The sequence below is a fragment of the Cryptomeria japonica genome, chromosome 5 (genome assembly GCF_030272615.1).
Source record: "Cryptomeria japonica chromosome 5, Sugi_1.0, whole genome shotgun sequence".
Lineage (NCBI taxonomy): Eukaryota > Viridiplantae > Streptophyta > Pinopsida > Cupressales > Cupressaceae > Cryptomeria > Cryptomeria japonica.
The window spans coordinates 831,969,736-831,990,011 of record NC_081409.1 but is presented as its reverse complement, the minus strand read 5'-3'; positions in this window follow the sequence as shown (position 1 = coordinate 831,990,011).

Below are 20,276 nucleotides of genomic sequence, written 5' to 3'. Positions count from 1 at the left end.
TAGGTAAGTACCAAGTTAAAGATATGAATATATATATTGAGCCTCTTTTCGACGAGTTGTTGGAGTTATGGAATAGTGTCACTATGTATGACGTCTCTAGACCAATAGGACAAAGACAATTTCAATTCCATGCAATGCTTGTATGGACAATTCATGGTGCCCTAGGGCTAACACATTTTTGTGGTATGTTATAATGTTCAACTTGCGCACTTTAATAATGTTTAATTCTTTAAAGTAAATCATGTCTTTTTAAAAAAAAATTCATTCAATATATATAATTATTAAAATTAACATATTTAATCCAATTATACATGATCTTGCGGGTCTTCAAACAAAGGGAAAATTTGCATGTCTATTTTGTGGTTCAAAGATGAAATCTCGTCATTCAACAAGTTTAGGAAAGTAGGTGTTTGATGAGTATAGGTACTTCCTCCACAAAAATCATAAGCATCGAACTACTGAAAAACATATTTTCAATGGGAAAGTAGAGACTACATTAAAACCACGAAGAATGCCACCTCGCTTATGGAAGTTGAAATATAATAGAATTAATCGTCAAGGTAATATCATTCAATCTAATTGTTTATCTATCATATATGATATGTTTAGAATTTAGATTTTTATAGTGTTTTATTTACTCATGTTGTAATTGACGATGATTGTTGTTGTTAACTTTTTTAACTTATATGCTTCATGAAGGTCGTCAAGGCATTAATTACCACCTTCCAAAGAGACTAAAAATTTATCCTAGATAATTTAGTAGGTCGCCCTATTATGAGGAGCTATAAATTGTGCATTTTTTTGATAATATGCATATTGGAAAGAATATAACAGAAATGTTATAGAAAATATTGGATGGAAGGTGTGGCAAAGAAAAAAATTGTCAAAATTTGTAGTGATATTTAGGAATCCAATCATGCAATAAAAAATGTCATTCAATTAAAGAATGATGGAGACCGAATTAAAATAAGTACCCTTTCTTGGTTATTAACAGAGCAACAAAGCAATGCTATAAAAGAGGTCATATGAAAAATACGTTTTCCCATAGGATTTGTTCCGAACATAAACAACAGAGATTACTTTAGTGGCAAATATTCACCAATGACGATTTTTTCACGTCAGCAACCTAGGAAATGGCGAATATTTTGTATCAACTGGGAATGGCCATGTCACCAGAACATTATCAATTTCGTCAAAGTCATGGCTCGATCGCCATATGTTTTAAGCAATTAAATGTTTCTATGCGATGATTTCGCCAATACAATATATGGTGGACACATGGTAAATTTAATTTTTTTGCCTACACTCTTCGAGGTTGCCTTAATAGACAACCATAATTCGCCTATAGGCATGTGAAGATTTGTTAGCCAGGAGGACCCAATTCGCCCGACATTTTGTCAACGCGTGTCTCCATTCACCCCAACTTTCACCAACTATATTGTATTTGCCAATTATTTGGACAACCTATAATCGCCTCGAAAATTACATAAGTCATATTTGGACGACCTATAACCGCCTCAAAAATTATAGAAGTCATGTTATAGTTATGCGAGATTTGCCAAATATTTGTATACTATATAAAATACCTGCGGAATTCACCATATAAGGATTGGTATAAATACATGCAAAGATCAGATCTATCTCAACACAATCTGGTGGGTTCTAGGCTCTGAATTCTAATCAATAGCGAAGTTTCAGACCAAGAAAAATCATTGTTGTTGACTGCATTGGCGACTACTAGTGACCTAAAGGTGAGCGATCATATTTTTGAAGTGTTATAATATTATTCTAAATTTATCTATATTTGTTTGCATTGTTGAGTCCATTTTTATTCAGTGGCGACCTGTCAGTGCCAAGTAGTCAAGACTCAGGGGGGACATTCAGACCTCAGACATCTAGATTGTAGGTCGTAGGGACAATGAAACATATATTATACATTATACTCTATTATTGCTTCTTCAACAAATTGATATTTTTTTGCCAGCCTTTATTTCATTGGAGATGTCGAACAGGAAGAGGGGTAGGAAACATGAATGTGGGGAAGGCCATGAGAGGCCAACAAAAAGCAAAACGTTGTCTTCGTACTTTGGCATTGGAAAAGATTGTGGTGAAAATCAGGAAGATACATCATCACAAGTACTAGTACAAAATTCGCCACCTACACCGCATGTTGAAGACGACAGCGAACCTAATATCTCAGATCAGGGTGATCTTGAAGAAGATTATCTGGTAGATGCCTAAGTTAGCCGGAATGATATAATTGACTTGGGTGATAATGCCATTGATGATAATGCACAGAAGGGGAAAAGAAAGGCCAGATCAAAAAAGGGTGAACCACAATCGAAAAAGGATCAGGAGTGGGATATGTCAGTGAGGAATTTTCAAATTAATTGGGCATCAAAGTATCCATTCATTGAACTAGTAGAGAATCCAATTGAAGGTGAGCCTCCAATAGAATGCAAGTGTAAGATTTGCACTTGGAAACATAACAAGGAAATTAGGTTGCAACTAAAATTTGACACCATAGAAAAGCATATGGGTAAAGTTTATGAAAAACAAATGATTAACGGGGTTGAAAAATTAGTGATAAGATGGAAAACAAAGGAGGAATGTAAGCATGTGAGGAATGCCGAAGAGTATAATTTTCATGAGAAAATACAGACGAAGCCTATTGAAGTTAAAGGTTCTATTGAAGCTACTTTTGGAAAAGCAATGCAAATAGAACAATTGGGAAAAGTTGTTTAGTTAAACGTTGTTTTTTATATTTTGAGTAGAGGGCGTTCTATGACAGATTTCCCATCAATTAGTGGTTTATTACACTTTTTGAAAGTTCCTAACTATCCTAATAGACACTGGTTAGTAAATAGTGGATGGGAATGGGCAAGTTGTCTTGCTGAGGTTGAAAAAGAAGATGTAAAGGAAAAAATAAGAGAGTCAAACTTTATTGCATTTTCTTTAGATGAAGTTACGACAGTAGACAATACTTCATGGTTATGCATGCATGTTTATACTGTAGAGAATCATACCCGCCAACCTCATCTACTATCTTTTGCTAAAATGAAGGAGAGTGCGATAATGGAAAATTTATTTCAACTAGTAAAGAGAAGTTTAATTGAATATGGAGGTATGGATGACATGACGATAGCCAAAAAATTGGTTTGTGTTGGAGCAGATGGAGCTTCAGTAATGCAAGGTCACAAGAACGATCTTTGTACAAAGATTGAAACTTCATTTGCACCGTACATTACTGCAATTCACTGCATGGCTCACAGAATGAATCTAGCTTTTGGAATTGTGAGCAAGTTTCCTTCGGTTAAAAAAATTGAAATTTTAATCAGAGAGCTCTACTCACACTTCTGTCGAAGTCCCAAGTGATTTATGGAATTTCAACACTTTGCTGATGGAATAACTGATGGGAACAAGCTTCTCAAGGATAATGATACCAAATGGATATCTTTGGATGGTCCAATGCATCAAGTGTTTTTCAGAATATCCATCCTTGATTGGACTATTTCACACAGCTCGTGATGAATCAGATCAACCAAAATTTCCTAACCTTCAGAGGTTAAGTAATTTAGAGACACTCCTGACTCATGTAATGAACCTACTGGTAGCATTGTGATGCAGTTCAGTAAAGGTATGCAGACTCAGAGTGAAGAAACCACAGACAAGAATCAAGAAAGCTCTGAATTTGATGAGGATGAATGGAAACTGTAAGAGATTGGTATTTATTAATCTTATTACTATATCTCATCATTCATATTACAAAAACATATTACTTTTTGCAATTAGAATTTAATATTGATTTGTAATTGTATTTTTCAACTTTCTATTTCCAATTTTATAGATTTAAAATAACATAAAAAAGACCATAATGTGTTTATTGATACAGAGATGTTTATTGTTTATTTAGACATGTTTGAGTCTCAAATCTATGTGATACATTTCAGAACCATATGATACAATTCATTCAATAGTAATACACATGCCGAGAACTTAGATTTTTATTAATTCTTTCAAAATTTAGCCATATGATACAATTCATTCAATAGTAATACACCAATCTGTGCGATTCTCCATGCAAATTGCAAAAGTGAATACAAAGTTTCAGAACCCTTTGCAAATGACCCTGAATTCCCTTTTATAGAAACAAGAGAGAAACAACAGCTCCTGTGTGATTCTCCAATGTCCATGCAAAAGTGAATACAAAGTTTCAGAACCCTTTGCAAATGACCCTGGATTCCCTTTTATAGAAACAAGGGAGCAACAACAGCTTCAGGTCGAATTGCAAGTTTGCAACATGTGAAGACTCAACATCAAAATCACAAACTCAACATAGATTTGTAGCCATCATAGGCCGTATTAGCAATTTAACATCTGCTACATGTCTGATGTCTCTTGTTCAAAAAATAGAGTTCAAAATTAAATATTAATTCACACCATGACAAATTAAATATAGATAATAGCAGTGCCTAAAACCTTGTAATCAGAAATAGAGAAATGCATAAATGTTGAAGCAAGGGAGAATTTGAGAATACAAATTTATTGGCTGAAGTTTTGCACTGTGCATCATAGTTGTGCGAGTGTTGGTTTTTTCCTATTCACAAAATAGAGTTATTTCAAGGGATGCCAAATTCCAAACAGAAAAACATAAAACCTTGAAATTAAGAGTAAATGAAGAAAATTGTGCAATACATACTATGATTCTTAAGATTTCTGTGCCAGTTTTTGTAGGGTGCTCCACTCTTCATCTGATGGAAGGTCAATATTCTGTAAACTATGGAAAGTCAATTGCAACTTCATCAACATTCCATATTTAAAAGATTGACTTGACATCACTATTTCATCCAATACCAAATTTAGAGTTGTAAATGGTTGGATGAATTCCAGAAAGCTTTGGGGAGTTGTGTCCTTAAGAAGCAAGTCTAAATCAGACTTCATTTTTATCTCCATGTTTTTTTTGTAAGCTTCTTTTCCAATGAATTTATTTGATGGGTCAACGGTCTTAGGCAAACCAAGATTAATCAAATTATTTTTCTTTTCTTGCAGCTTCAATATCTTTTTTCCACAATTTTCCATAACTTCTGATGTTTCCCTTAGTTTTTGGTATTTTTGAATGATAGATGATGTCTTAATTGTGACATCAATGTGACTCTTAATTCCCTTGGATGCCAAGTAGCTGTCACTGGAACTGTAGACTACTTACAAAATCTTTTTTGCCATATCCTCTTTTGAATAAACATATGTGCTCTTCTCAAAGTGCCCTTTGATTTTCATATAAATTACTCTCATAATTTCATTCAATTCAAACCATTCTCACAACTTGTCACTCCTCTACATTATTTTCTGCCAAATGTTTTCTTGTATATACTTCGTTGTATTTTTCATATTATCTTTCAATCTACCCTCCAAAGTTTTTATTTTATCATTTGCATTGTGCAGGTCTTCTTTCAATTGTGCACATTTTTTTCTTTCTTCCTCTACTTCCTCTTGCAAACATTTTTCTTTTTCCTTCCCATGATCCAAGAGGTCCTGTAATTTTCTCATTTCGGCAGCAGCAAACTCATAACTTTTGTATGTTTTTTGAAAACTAGTTTTTTCCTCATCAATTTTTTTACTGCTTTTAGCCAGTTTTTTTGTTAGGTCCTTCAATCCTGCATCCATCTTCTCCTGCTCTGCAATTTCTATTGCAGAGCCCGAATTTTTTATCCTTTTCTGCAAATCATTGCACTTGCTATCTGCTGCTTTCCTCCTTGATTTTTTGTTTGCCAGGTTTGCCTGTAACTTTTCTATTTGTTTCTCCAGTTTATTTTTTTCTCTCTCCACCTTTAGTAGTGAAGTGTAGACCACTTCGTTAGTCCTTTTGACACACTAATTTTGTCCACATTATGTACTTTGGAAAAATCCATTTGGAGGGTGCTAACTTGAAATTCAGAGGGATCTATCTGACTGTGTGGTGGATTTTTATCTTTAGTTGGGGCCGGGGGCATAACAACCACGAACTCCATCATATCTTTCTGTGGGTCATATGTTGGAAATACCCCGTTCCTTGCAGGCTCTTCGTTTAAAACTTCAGTTAGGGAAACCCTATGAAATGCTTTCTTTTTTTCTTTATTTGCTTTTGTTGTGTTCATATTTTTCATAGTAATCACGATATTGAAAATCTGGGCTTGTTGAAGGAATTGAATGTTTGAAAGGTGACATAGGAATACCAGAGGCTCCAATTCCACTTATTCCTGTGGTTTTAACTAATGCTTGACTAGGATTACCAACAACAATTTCTGATACTGTCCCACTCCCGATGACACTTTCATGTGTAGTTTTCATAATCTTTTTAGGCGTGTGATATGAAGCTGCAAATGATTGTTTTGTAGTGTCAGTGGCACTTGATATAGGATTCCAAATAGTATTAGTATCTACCACTAGTGGCCTCTTGTGAGAGATATTTTGTTGTAGCCCTTGTCCAACAACTAGACAACTAGTATCAGTAGTACTAGTAGTACCCATGCCAACCCCACCATGGCCACCGATCACAACGTCACTTGACTGAACAATAATAGGAATACTATCCCCAGATTCCCCACTTGTGGTAGTGGAAATTGATTCACCACCAATGGGAATACCATGATGTGGTGGTGGTTGTGGATTTGAACATGGAACAAATGTAGGTGGACCCTGAGGGTAATGAGTAGTATCTATCTGTGATGAATATGGAGAATCAAGTCCAATGACTGGTTTAACAAGAGATTTTGATTTTGACCTTGATGGAAGTTGTACCTAAAGTGGATACCAAATGCCCTCTCCTCTGACACCTAGACCACCACCTTCAAAACCCATTTTTTCTACAATGCTTGCCCCTTTGCTATATTTTTCTTTCATGGACTCAGGGACTGCACCTAATATTTTAGGGACTATAGTAGTTGTTGGAGTGGGCTCAACCTCATACTCATCATCATCTTCATGTTAGGGTTTCAAGCAGATCCGAAGCAAATATGAACTAACAATTATATGCAGATTTAAATACAAAAAGATAAAGAAATAAAACAAGACACAGATAACACAGAGATTTAACGTGGTTCACCCAAAATGGGTTACGTCCACCATACACAACCGTCTAATCTTTCTTATTATCCAGCAAAAATAGTACATCAACCTTACAATGCCTTAAGCATCCCAGCCGCTTATAACATGCATTTTTAGGGCAACAAACAAAGTCGACTTTTTTAGGGTTTTATAACAATGTCGGTTTTCATCAACGAAAAACGACAAATTTTTTTTTCTTGGGGGCTGCCGCCCCCGAACCCCTGCCCAGGGCCCGGCCCGACCCTGGACCCCAGCGAGGATACGTGTTGAGTGTATAGTACTTTGCTGATCAGTCACCACATTTCAACAATCTCCCACTTGGAGACTGATCAGGCTCCACACCGAACAATCTCCCACTTGGAGACTGATACGACACCACTGTACATGCAACATTCGCTGGATAAAACACTAGGACTTGACTGGTATAAATTCCACAATTATCAATCAAGAAGACCAACAGAAATTGATGAAGAAATCAACTTCTCTTGTGGAACTGCCTTCGTGAACATATCGACAGGATTCTCACTTGTGTGAATCTTCTCAAGCCCTAACTGACGATCCTCCAAAACAGTCTGGATGAAGTGGTACTTGAGCTGAATGTGCTTTGTCCTTGAATGAAAAGTAGAGTTCTTCGCAAGATGAATGGCACTCTGGCTATCAGTATACAATGGGCTATCCTCTTGTGTCTGACCCAATTCCTTTAGAAAACATTGCAACTAAATCATCTCCTTGTTGGCTTCTGTAGCAGCAACATACTCAGCTTCAGTGGTTGAAAATGCAACAACCTTTTGCAGCCTAGAAATCCAACTGACTGCAGTTCCCCCTATAGTAAAAACATACCCTGCAGTACTCCTCCGTGAATCAATATCACCCGCCAGATCAAAGTCAACAAATCCACTTAGAGCAGCATTAGATCCTTTGAAACATAATGCCTTCGTAGTAGTTCCTTTCAAATACCGAAGAATCCATTTCACAGCATTCCAATGTTCCATACCTGGATTACTCATAAACCTGCTCACAACTCCCACTGCATGTGCAATATATGGCCTTGTGCATACCATTGCATACATCAGACTGCCAACAACTGATGAATACGAGATGTTAGACATTTTATTAACCTCTTCCTGTGCCTTTGGGCACATCTCCTTAGTCAATTTGAAATGAATAGCCAAAGGTGTACTAACTGCTTTTGCATCCTGCATGTTAAATCTTTTCAACACCTTCTTTATATACTCACTTTGGGACAAATTCAAGGTTCTATTTTGCCTGTCCCGTGTAATCCTCATACCGAGAATTTGCTTAGCTGCACCCAAATCCTTCATAGCAAATGACCTGGCTAATTTCTGTTTAAGATCATTTATATGTTGCATGTTAGACCCAGCAACAAGCATGCCATCAACATAAAGCAACAGGATAATATAACTGCCATTATCAAATCTCTTAAAATATACACAATGATCAGAATGACATCTATGATAACCGTGTTCAACCATGAAACTATTAAATTTTAAATACCATTGTCGGGGTGCTTGCTTTAGGCCATACAAACTTTTCTTCAACCTGCACACCAAGTTCTCCTTACCTTTGACCTCATATCCCTGGGTTGCAACATGTAAATTTCCTCCTCCAAATCTCCATGGAGAAAAGCTGTTTTGACATCTAATTGTTCAAGATGTAAATCATCTGCAACCACAAGACTAAGTACAATTCTAATTGAAGTCATTTTTACAACTAGAGAAAATATTTCATCATAATCTATACCCTTTTTCTGTGCAAAACCTTTTACCACAAGTCTAGCCTTATATCTTTTCTGACCTCCTTCCTCCTCCTTCAGTCGATAAACCCATTTGTTAGGCAAGGCTCATTTTTTTGCAGGTAAAAGGACTAAGTCCCAAGTCTTATTTTTCATCAAGGAGTCCATCTCCTCTTTCATGCCTAGCTCCCACTGTTGTTTGGCATCTACCTGCATTGCTTCTTCATATTCTTTTGGTTCACTAGAATCCGTTAATAAAATAGAATACAAAGAAGGAGAAAATCTTTCAGGGGGTCTACTTGTCCTCGTAGAACGTCTAACACTTGCAGGAGTTTGTGGGACAATCTGTTGTTGCTGAGCATCAGGTACCTGTGACATTTCATTTTCAGGAATCTCATCCAACACCACATATTCTTGTTTGTCCTGTTCATGCTTCTTTTCCTGCATCTGTTCTTTATACATAACCTTCTCATTAAATATAACATCTCTAATTCTAATTATTTTCTTATTTTCAAAATCCCATAACCGATAGTCATATTCATCTATCCCATATCCAATGAAGGTACATTTCTGAGATTTAGCATCAAGCTTGGTTCTGTTTTCTTTATCAACATGGACAAAAACTTCGCAACCAAAAGTTTTTAGAAAAGAATAATTTACCTTTTTACCAGTCCATACCTCCTCTGGAATACCACCATCCAAAGGGGTTGAAGGTCCTCTATTTATCAAATAGACAATAGTATGTACAACATCTGCCCAAAAATGTAAGGGCAATCTAGCATGCAATCTCATGCTCCTCGCACGTTCCATGATGGTCCTATTCATTCTCTCTGACACACCATTTTCCTGTGGAGTTCCTGGAACTATCTTCTGCTTTCGAATCCCATTTAAGGAACAGTATCTTCAAATGCTTTACTGCAATAGTCACCTCCATTATCCGATCTGAGACACTTCAACTTTTTTCCTGTCTCATTCTCAACCAAAGCTTTCCATTTCTTAAAAGTTTCAAAAACATCTGATTTTTGTTTTAGGAAATATACCCATGTTTTTCTGGTTGAGTCATCAATAAAAATAACATAATAACAAGAGCCACCAAGAGATGATACCTGAGTCGGTCCCCATACATCTGAATGTACAAGCTCTAACTTCTCACTCTTCTTCTCTTTCCCAACCTTGAGAAATCTGACTCTTTTCTGTTTACCATAAACATAGTTTTCACAGAACTCTAAATCAATCTTCTTTAGTCCTGGCAATAGATTTTTGGAGTGAAGGATTTTCATCCCTTTCTCACTCATGTGCCCAAGCCTATGGTGCGACATTATCGAATCTGTTCTTGCAACATTTATTGTTGTTGTCCCTACAGTAACTTTATCTGTAGCAACTAAGGTAGAGTAAGTGTTACCAGTACACAGATATAATGTGCCTACCTTCGCACCTTTAGCTACTACTAATGATCCTTTAGTGACCTTCCACATATTGTCTGAGAAGGTAACTATGCAACCTTCACTACCTAGTTGCCTTGCAGAAATTAAATTTCTTCTTAAATTAGGAACATGTCTTACCTCCTGCAGAAACCAGTCATTACCATTCTGCAACTTGATCTTTATCTTTCCTTTTCCAATAATTTGACAGGGCTCATCATCACCCAAATATACCTGTCCAAAATCACCTTGAACATAATCTAGAAAATATTTTCTATGGGGTGTGGCATGAAATGAAGCCCTAGAATCTATTACCCAGGAATCATTAACATTATCCAAACATAAGATTAAAGCATTTTGTAAAGTATTACTTGCAATATTAGTTTCCTTACTGTCATTTTCATTTTTGTCTCCTTCTTTGTTTTTCTGAGACCAACAGTCTTTCTTTAGATGACCAGGCTTTCCGCAGTACCAGCAATCTTTCTTTCCTCTAGATTGAGAGCGTCCTTTCTTTGACTTCCCTCGTGACTTAGAATTCCCAAGGCCTTTTCCTCTTTCCTTTGATCTTCCTCTGTTCTCCACATTCAAAACACTACCCGATGATGTTGAAGTCTCACCTGTGCTTTTCCTTCGCATTTCCTCGCTCAGGATAACACCAACAATATCATCAAATACCAAAGTATTTTTACCAGAGACAGAGTTACTTACAGCCATAACCAAGCTATTCCAGCTTTCTGGCAAAGAACATAAAATCAAGAGAGCCCTAGCCTCTTCTGCAAAGGTAATTTTTACCGAAGACAATTGACTGGTAATTGTATTAAATTCATTTAAGTGCTCCGCTACAGATCCTCCCTCACTCATTTTCAAATTAAACAAACGCTTCATAAGAAATACCTTATTCGAAGCCGAGGGTTTCTCATACAACTTAGCCAATGTTGCCATCAAATCTACAGTCGTTTTTGCTTCTATTATATTGAATGCTACAGACGACGCAAGGCACAATCGAATGGATCCCAATGCCTTTCTATCTAAAATGTCCCACTTTTCATCTGATATTGTGGTCAGTTTCTTTGCCTTTCCTTCCAATGGCAGCCACAAATCCTTTTGATACAGGTAATCCTCCATCTGCATTTTCCATAACTGATAATACTGGCCGTTAAACTTTTTGACCTTGAATTTGGAATCCTCCATTGCTCCCACTCAAATCTGAAAGTCTTGCCAATTTACAGAAAACCTCGCTCTGATACCAATTGTTAGGGTTTCAAGCAGATCCAAAGCAAATATGAACTAACAATTATATGCAGATTTAAATACAAAAAGATAAAGAAATAAAATAAGACACAGATAACACAGAGATTTAACGTGGTTCACCCAGAATGGGTTGCGTCCACCATACACAGCCGTCCAATCTTTCTTATTATCCAGCAAAAATAGTACATCAACCTTACAATGCCTTAAGCATCCCAGCCGCTTATAACAAGCATTTTTAGGGCAACAAACAAAGTCGGCTTTTTTAGGGTTTTATAACAATGATGGTTTTCATCAACGAAAAATGACAAAAAAAAATTTCTCGGGGGCTACCGCCCCCGAACCCCTGCCCGAGACCCAACTCGACCCTTGACCCCGGCGAGGATACATGCTAAGTGTACAGTACTTTTCTAATTAGTCACCACATTTCAACACTTCACTCTCGTCATGTGTTATTGTGGGATGCTCCATATTCCACAATTTGCTAAACTCTTCATCCTCGTCGATGATCTCAAATTCTGCACTTGTCTTTGGTTCACCAAGATTCTTCCTCATAGTCCAAAAATCATTTATTTTGGTTTGAGTCCAAAAAATCTCTTTACATTCTTGCAGAATTGATTTGGGAATAGATTTCTTAGATGGATTAGCATATTTTAGGTAGAAATTGTAGGACCTCCTATTTTGGATGCCCTGGCCCTCCTCTGTTGTCCTCTATGTGTGCAATGCCATAATTTGTGATCGAATTTCTTCTGTTGAAATGTTATTGTCAGCTGCAATTTTCTCCATCTCTTTTTTAACCTCATCCCAGGAGTCCATGTTTCTAAGCTTTTCTAGCAATGGTTTACTTTCATGTTGACATAACGCTGAAGAGTTCCCATTTTCTTAAGCCTTGCTTGAACTACATCGATTGGATCATACTGCCAGAGATCCTCATCACCAAAGTTAAAAACTGTCAAAAAATCATGTGCCACATTGAATGCTTTTCTCTCAAATGTGAACCCTCCACATGAGAAAGGCAAGGAAGAAAATATGCTCTTCTTTTGTTGACCATGGAAGTGCCTATCTGTGCTCTCCAATTTCCGTACATACTCCAATGTAAATACCCTCTTTGTCACATGTATTGGAAGTTTGTATGGTTTTACTGTCGATCCGTAAAACCTTAACACACCGAATTCTTCCATGAAGAACCAGTCAGCCAATTCTATTTGACTTCCGATTTGAATGCAATCTCTACAAGACACAGGTAACCTAGGCATTGGAGTGCTTATAATTTCATTATACATTGGTGCCAAAAAGAAGTCTACAAAATGGTTGTAGTTCTTTGTGTTATCATGCATCCTTATCTTTGGTGTCTATTCATATATTGGACACTCTGTTCTCTTCCCAGTCTTCTCATCAATCTTATAGTTCACAATTTGAAGCTTGTTGGTCTCGAATATTGCATGATACTTGGATAGAAGGAGATAGCACAAGTAGGATGAGAACCTAAATTTCTTACAAGAACCTTTTTTGATCATTAGTAATTGTTTTTGCATGGATTGAACAATGTGCTCAATAAAATTTTATCTTACTGGTTGACCTACACAATGGATATTATAAATCATTTCAAGAAGGCTTGCACCCACTTCCCTATTATTTTCCAATCCCAGGCAAAACGACAACAAGGAAATAGTATCCCCAACCCATGGAACAAAAATGTTAGAATCATAAGGAGGCTTATGATTCCGATCCAACACATTACCAGTACTACTCTGTATTAGAGCTTTGATAAATGAATCTCTGCGACTTGGATCGAGACTCTCATAATTCCCTGCCAACTTTCTAGGGTCAATTTGGACGTTTGAGTTTTGGGCTTCAAATCCTAGGTTCAACAAATGAGCAAATTCTCCCTCGTTTATGGATATAATTTTCTCTTTTGTATTTTTATTGGCAATTGATTTTTTATCTTCATCATAATTTTCGGTGTAGACCATGACAAAATCAGGGCAAGGGAATACTTTAGGTAACACCATGCTTCCCAATCCAGCATCCCACGATGCAATTTTATATGTTCTTTGTTGTAACATTGGGTTGAAAATAGTAAATTTTGCCCTGCATGCATCTGCCGCCTTACTAGACAATGCATATCTAATATCTATGATACGTTTTTCACCATGGATAGCAGGGTCATACATATCATGGTATTCATCAGTGAAACTTGGTGTTTTAACCAGTTTGGTTAGGTAAATTTTATTTTTCACTTGGCTTCCTATTGAACTATTGCTTCTCGTTTTCCCCATCGTTGTTATTGTTAATAATTCAAAATAATGCTAGATAAAAAACTAAAAATTCTAACCCTCAAATTGGACCACGAGATTAAAAAAAGCAAAAAGGCGAGATGTAGGTGTTGCAGATTTTACCCGGAATTTATATTTCACTAGATTGGTGCAGATAGTCTCTGTTGCAACTTGCATTCCTCAATCTAGTAGCTATTTCTGAATCTCCCTCGATTTACAGGTTTGTCCATGAAATGAAATACGATTATGATTTAGGAGTCTCTTATTTTGAAAACTCTGAAAAGTAAAAAAGTAATACCAAAAGGGCAAAATATCTAGAATCATGCTGTAATTTTATTAATTATTATTAATAACTATTCCATGCCAAAGGACAAAACATTCATTACTTTAGTATAAATTACGAGGACATTAAATTGTAAAACGTTCAATTCCGGGCGAAGTTCTCACAAATGTGTTCACTTCCCACATTCGGGCCGAAATCCACCCTAAGCCGTTGATCTTAACTCATCCAACGGACGATGGCAAAATATCTAGAATCATGTTGTAATTTTAATAATTATTATTAATAACTATTCCATGCCGAAGGAAAAAACATTCATTACTTCAATATAAATTCTGAGGACATTAGACTTAATTATATTTAATTAAATTTAAAACGTTTCAATTCTGGGTGAAGTTCTCACAAATGTGTTCACTTCCCACATTCGGGCTGAAATCCATCCTAAGCCGTTGATCTTTTCTCATCCAACGGACGATGGTACTTGTTGTCAGATGTCGTGGCTCGTGGGTCCCATGACTTCTGCCATTTTTCTGACATGTCACCATACTCGTGTCACTTTTTCGGGTTTGTTTTTTAAGTCTATTTAATCATTTTATTTAATCATTTTAAACTTTCGCCTGAAAAAGAGCTTTATAGACTTTGTAGTCACATAAATCTGTCCACTTAATTAAATGAATATTTAATATTTATTTGATTATTTAACATTAATTAAATTAATATATTTAATTAATTCATCTTAAACCTCTTCTCCTATTAATTAAATAAATTATTCAATTTATTTGATTTAATTCACTTAACCAAATTCAAACCATTAATTAAATAAATAAATCATATTTGTTTAATTAAATCTTCTCTCACATTTAAATAAATTAATATTTATTTGAATAGTTATCCAAATGCAAATTACACCATTTAATTGAAATAAATGATTTTATTTTAATTGAAAATACCAAAATTTCTCCCACTTGCATTTTCCTACAAAATCCACTTGCATGCCTAAACCCCTTCTAGAATTTTCTAATCACTTCTAAATAACCTAACCCCTTCTCTAAACTTTGTCACATTCCTAAGCAAAAGGGAAGTCACTTCTCAAACCCTCAAAGTCTTTGATAACCATTAAAGGCTTTCAACCTTCAACCACTAAATGGCTCAAAGTCTTTGATAACCATTGAAGGCTTTCAACCTTCAACCACTTAATCCCCAAAGTCTCCAATAACCATTAATGGTTACCTCAAACCCTCCCACATGGTTAAAACATTTGTTTTGACTCAACCTCTACCCAACCCAAGGGTCTCATCAAGCCTTTAATGCTTTGACCATGATTATCTCTTAATCATTTGCACAAAGGTTTATCCTTGCATTAACTCCTAATCTAGTGGGTAATCCTAATTTAGGCTTGACCCTTACCTTCTAGATAACCATGAGGTCTTCTCAGGCCTTTAATGCCTCCAACCTCTTCTCTCAACCCAATCCTATGTTGACACTTGTCACCATTTTATTGGTGCCAATTGTGCACATGGATCCCCAACTTTCAAACTTGGCCCTTGATTAAACCATTCAATCTTAACCCTTCATTTCCCCATTTCTTCTATAAATAGAACCCTTCTCCTCAAGCAAAAAAAGAGAAGCATTAGAGTATTGTTGTTATACTGGCATTAGCATAGAGCTTTTTCATAGCATCACTATCTACTCTTGCATAGTATTTGCTTATCATATTCAACCATCTTGAATCTCCATATGGCATCCATGGCTAGTGCTAAAAGCTGAGAGCTACACTCATTTGGGACTTGGAGAGGAGAGGAACAAGGGAGGAGCAACTATGAGCATCTTGATTAGCTATTTTATTCTATGTTTATATGCTTTCTATTTCATGCTTAATATCTCTCTTGATATGCCTGTTTAGGATAATCTTTTGTTGCTAACACTAACGTTTGTTTCTTGTGCTCTTGTGTGTGTTGCCATCAAACAGATTTTCTAATCCTTTTTTTGTAGAGCATCAGACTTAATTATATTTAATTAAATTTAAAATGTTCAATTCCAATTTCCGGGCGAAGTTCTCACAAATGTGTTCACTTCCCACATTCGGACCGAAATCCACCCTAAGTCGTTGATCTTTGCTCATCCAACAGACGATTGTACATGTTGTCAGATGTCGTGGGTCCCATGACTTTTGCCATTTTTTTGGCACGTCACCATACTCGTGTCACTTTTCAGGTCTGTTTTTTATGTCTATTTAATCATTTTAAAATTCCGCCCGAAAAAGAGCTTTATAGACTTAATTATATTTAATTAAATTTAAAATGTTAAATTCTGGGCGAAGTTCTCACAAATGTGTTCACTTCCCACATTCGGGTCGTAATCCACCCTAAGTCGTTGATCTTTGCTCATCCAACAAACGATTGTACCTATTGTCAGATGTCGCGGGTCCCATGACTTCTGCCATTTTTCTGGCACGTCACCATACTCGAGGCACTTTTCAGGTCTATTTTTAAAGTCTATTTAATCATTTTAAAATTCCACCCGAAAAAGAGCTTTATAGACTTAATTATATTTAATTAAATTTAAAATGTTAAATTCTGGGCGAAGTTCTCACATATGTGTTCATTTCCCACATTCGGGCCGAAATCCACCCTAAGTCATTAATCTTTGCTCATCCAACAGACGATTGTACCTGCTGTCAGATGTCGTGGGTCCCATGACTTCTGCCATTTTTCTGGCACGTCACCATACTCATGTCACTTTTCGGGTTTGTTTTTTAAGTCTATTTAATCATTTTAAAATTCCGCCCGAAAAAGAGCTTTATAGACTTAATTATATTTAATTAAATTTAAAATGTTAAATTTCGGGCGAAGTTCTCACAAATAAGTTCACTTCCCACATTTGGGCCGAAATCCACCCTAAGCCGTTGATCTTTGCTCATCCAACGGACGATGGTACTTGTTGAGTGTTGTTAGATGTCGTCGGTCCCATAATAAGAGACATTTTAAATTTTAAAGATGTGCAATAGTTTGAGATAACTATTAAATCCAATGTTAATATTATTTGTAAAAATATGAAATTGAAAAATAGTATAAAACATGAAACTTAGTTTCTAGAATAAAACAAATAACTAAATATAAATATAAATTTTGATATAAAATTTGAAAGGTAAAAGTTTAATATAAAAAAGAAAACATTCAATATTAAATCTAAAATATTAATTTAAAGTTTAATATAATTAAAATAAGTAAATATGTGCAGTCTTTTCAAAAATGTGCAGTTCTCAACTTGTTAAGAGAATAAATGTGGCAAGTACAACTGTCAAGGTGGCGAATGTTTGTTGCAGAAGGAAGTTGTCTGCGACAGGTCGCACGAATAGAGGGAGGAAAGGATGGAAGGAAATCTTTTTCTTGATCTCATGGCATTAATGCCTTATCCTCCACACTCATTACCCCCCCTAAACGGAGGTTGAATTTATTACGTTTTGATCTGCGTGCCAGATTTTGTTTTGAAGAAGACCAAATTTGTATCTTGTAGCTTCTATATTACATTATTTTTGCAGGAAGTGTTTTTTGAAATTGCAGGTGACCATGGAGGCCAATTTCACGTTGCGAACATAAAAGAAATTGGTGCCCTTTTTGGGCAAAGTATTGAATAAACGAATGCAAGGATTATTCCAGTTTAAGGATGAGAAGTTGTGGGCGGCAGCTCATCTGATGCTTGCAGAGGAGGTAGCACATATCCATCACCGATATCGAACCAACATGGAGGTATACTCTCTGATTCTGGGGTGGGCCTGTGAATTCAAACCGAAGGTGGAAAAGGTGAAACTCACTTTGGTCAAATTGATAGATGGGGATTTTTTGATCAACCTGGACTCAATTTTGGAGTGGGTGGTGCCACGAGTTGGCATTCGAATTAAGGAAGGGGACGACCAGGAGGAATTGCTCCCTTTTATTTGTGGCCTAGAGGATGAAATCAAATACCAGTGTTGTGAACGAGCTCGTGTGGGGTGGGAAGCTATGAAACTTTTTCATGAATTTAACCAGGGTGGATGAAGTCCTGAAGGCTTTGCACGTGGTGGCAAGGATGGAGGTTGGTAGGGAATTGAGAGAAAAATTTGAAGAAGGCAGGGCCATACAACTACTGGAAAGTTTGGAGGGCGACTTCACTGACTTCGGGTGCCTAGACTGCATTCCAAAAATGAAAGCTGAAGCAACAGAAGGGAAAGCATCGACCTCCAAGGAAGGAAGAGAGGAGGCAACCCAAGGGGATAGCGAGTGAGTGGCCTATCGGCCATTTCTTTTTAGTTTGCATCCAAATATTTTCAACTGTTAGTTTTTTAATTCCAAAACTTTTTATCATTGCTGGAACATTTGTTGGATAACCAGCCACGAACTGGTTTTTTGTTTACTGCTACTAGATGTAGGGTAGGATAATTTGCATGTTTGGACTGTGAGCAGTATGGATCTCTTTCTGTCTATGTTTATGAATGGTGATGGACTGCAAATTTTGTATTTTTAAATCTCTGAATCAATAGAATGAAAAAAAAATTACCGATAAAAAAAGAAGAAGTAAATTTAATATAATTAAATTAAGTTTAATATAAGTTGGAGTTTTAGTTCAAATCTTAACTATATATTTATAAAATTATAATCAACCATAATCAATGTACAAATAATTAATGGAACGAACTGAATTTTTTTTATATATATTAAATATAGAGGAAGAAGCATTACATAAAAAAGATCACAGTATTAAATTTATTTCCATTGTTTAAAAAATATTTGAAATAACGTAGCTCATATACAAAAAACATTTGAAAAACTTTAATTAATAAAAATGAAATACAATTATAGAAAGCATTTTTATATCCATAAGACTCTACGAGGCAAACTGAAACAAACTGGAATTTGAAAAATTATCATTAATATTTATGCTTTGGAAATTTATAATTTTTACGTCTAAGACTTGAGTCCCTCAAAAACTTAAAAGCCAAAATGAGTGAGCCACTGGCACTGAGCCTGTTAGGGTTGGAGGACATAGGAAAAAAAAAACACTTCAGACAACATAAGCTAAGAGAATTCTTCAAGCCACATGTAGTTTGGAAAGTTGTCCAGGAGCAACCATTTCTGGAGGAAGTCCCTGCCAATCCGCGCCCATTTCCTGTGACGTGTCAACTGCTCCACATTCAGGTTCAAGAGAAATGGTTGCCTGGCCACTGGCACTATTTGGTTAGGGAGGAGAAGCTTGGATAATTCACTCACCCAAGGGATCCCCACCCCTACTTCTGTAAGGACGACAAGAGTAATGTCGTCTCCAAGGAAGTCTTCCTAAAAAACCTTCCTCAATAGCATTAGCATATCCAACTTGTCTCCTCTGAGGTACAGAAGATACGCTAAGAAGCGAGATGTAATGTCCGTGTTAACACGGTACCTATTTTCGTTTCACAGAAACCCTCTGGCCAGCACCATTCGCACAGCCTCATTGGTGAACGACCCAACCTCCTTGCAGACTGATTGGAGGGTTGGGTCTCTAACAGAGCCTATAAAGGCCCTCTGGTCCTCTGCAAAAATGCTTCTCAAGCGGATGGGAGTGTCCATCTTGAGAAAACAAATTAACAAATTAAACAACCTGAGCCTATAAACCTAAACCAGAGGAAGAATTTAAAATTTTAAATATCGTGAGCTCCGATGATTTATCTACCAAATGGCAAAGGCTAATTGAAAATGAAAGAAGCAGAGATCGTATATAAATAGTTGAAGTTCTTGATTGTAATAATTATTTCTTTAACCATATTAATTGCTATAATTTTTTTTAAATCTTTCATATCTCTGCAAATCTTTCCCATAAATGCACTATTGTGCAAAAATGGAAATAGCTATAAACCAGTACCAAATTGGCAAGTATCACATTGGAAGCCATGGGACAAAGTGGATTGCAATTAGTGAAAAGATATATATTAAATGAATAAAATTAACGATCATGATTCATGACATTTGATACGTGTCTATTGAATCCAATTCCATTATGGGCACTTTCTAGTGAGCTATGTTCTCTTCAAAAAATTGGGCCGAAATAAAACTTCAGCCATTGATCTACGATCATCAAACGATTTAAATCATTGATAGATTTTAGGTATGTGTCACCCTTCACGTGTCAAAGAGGCCGCACTTATTGATACATCGTGCAGAGTCTGGACTCAATGTATTATGTGATGTGATGTGCTGATGTGA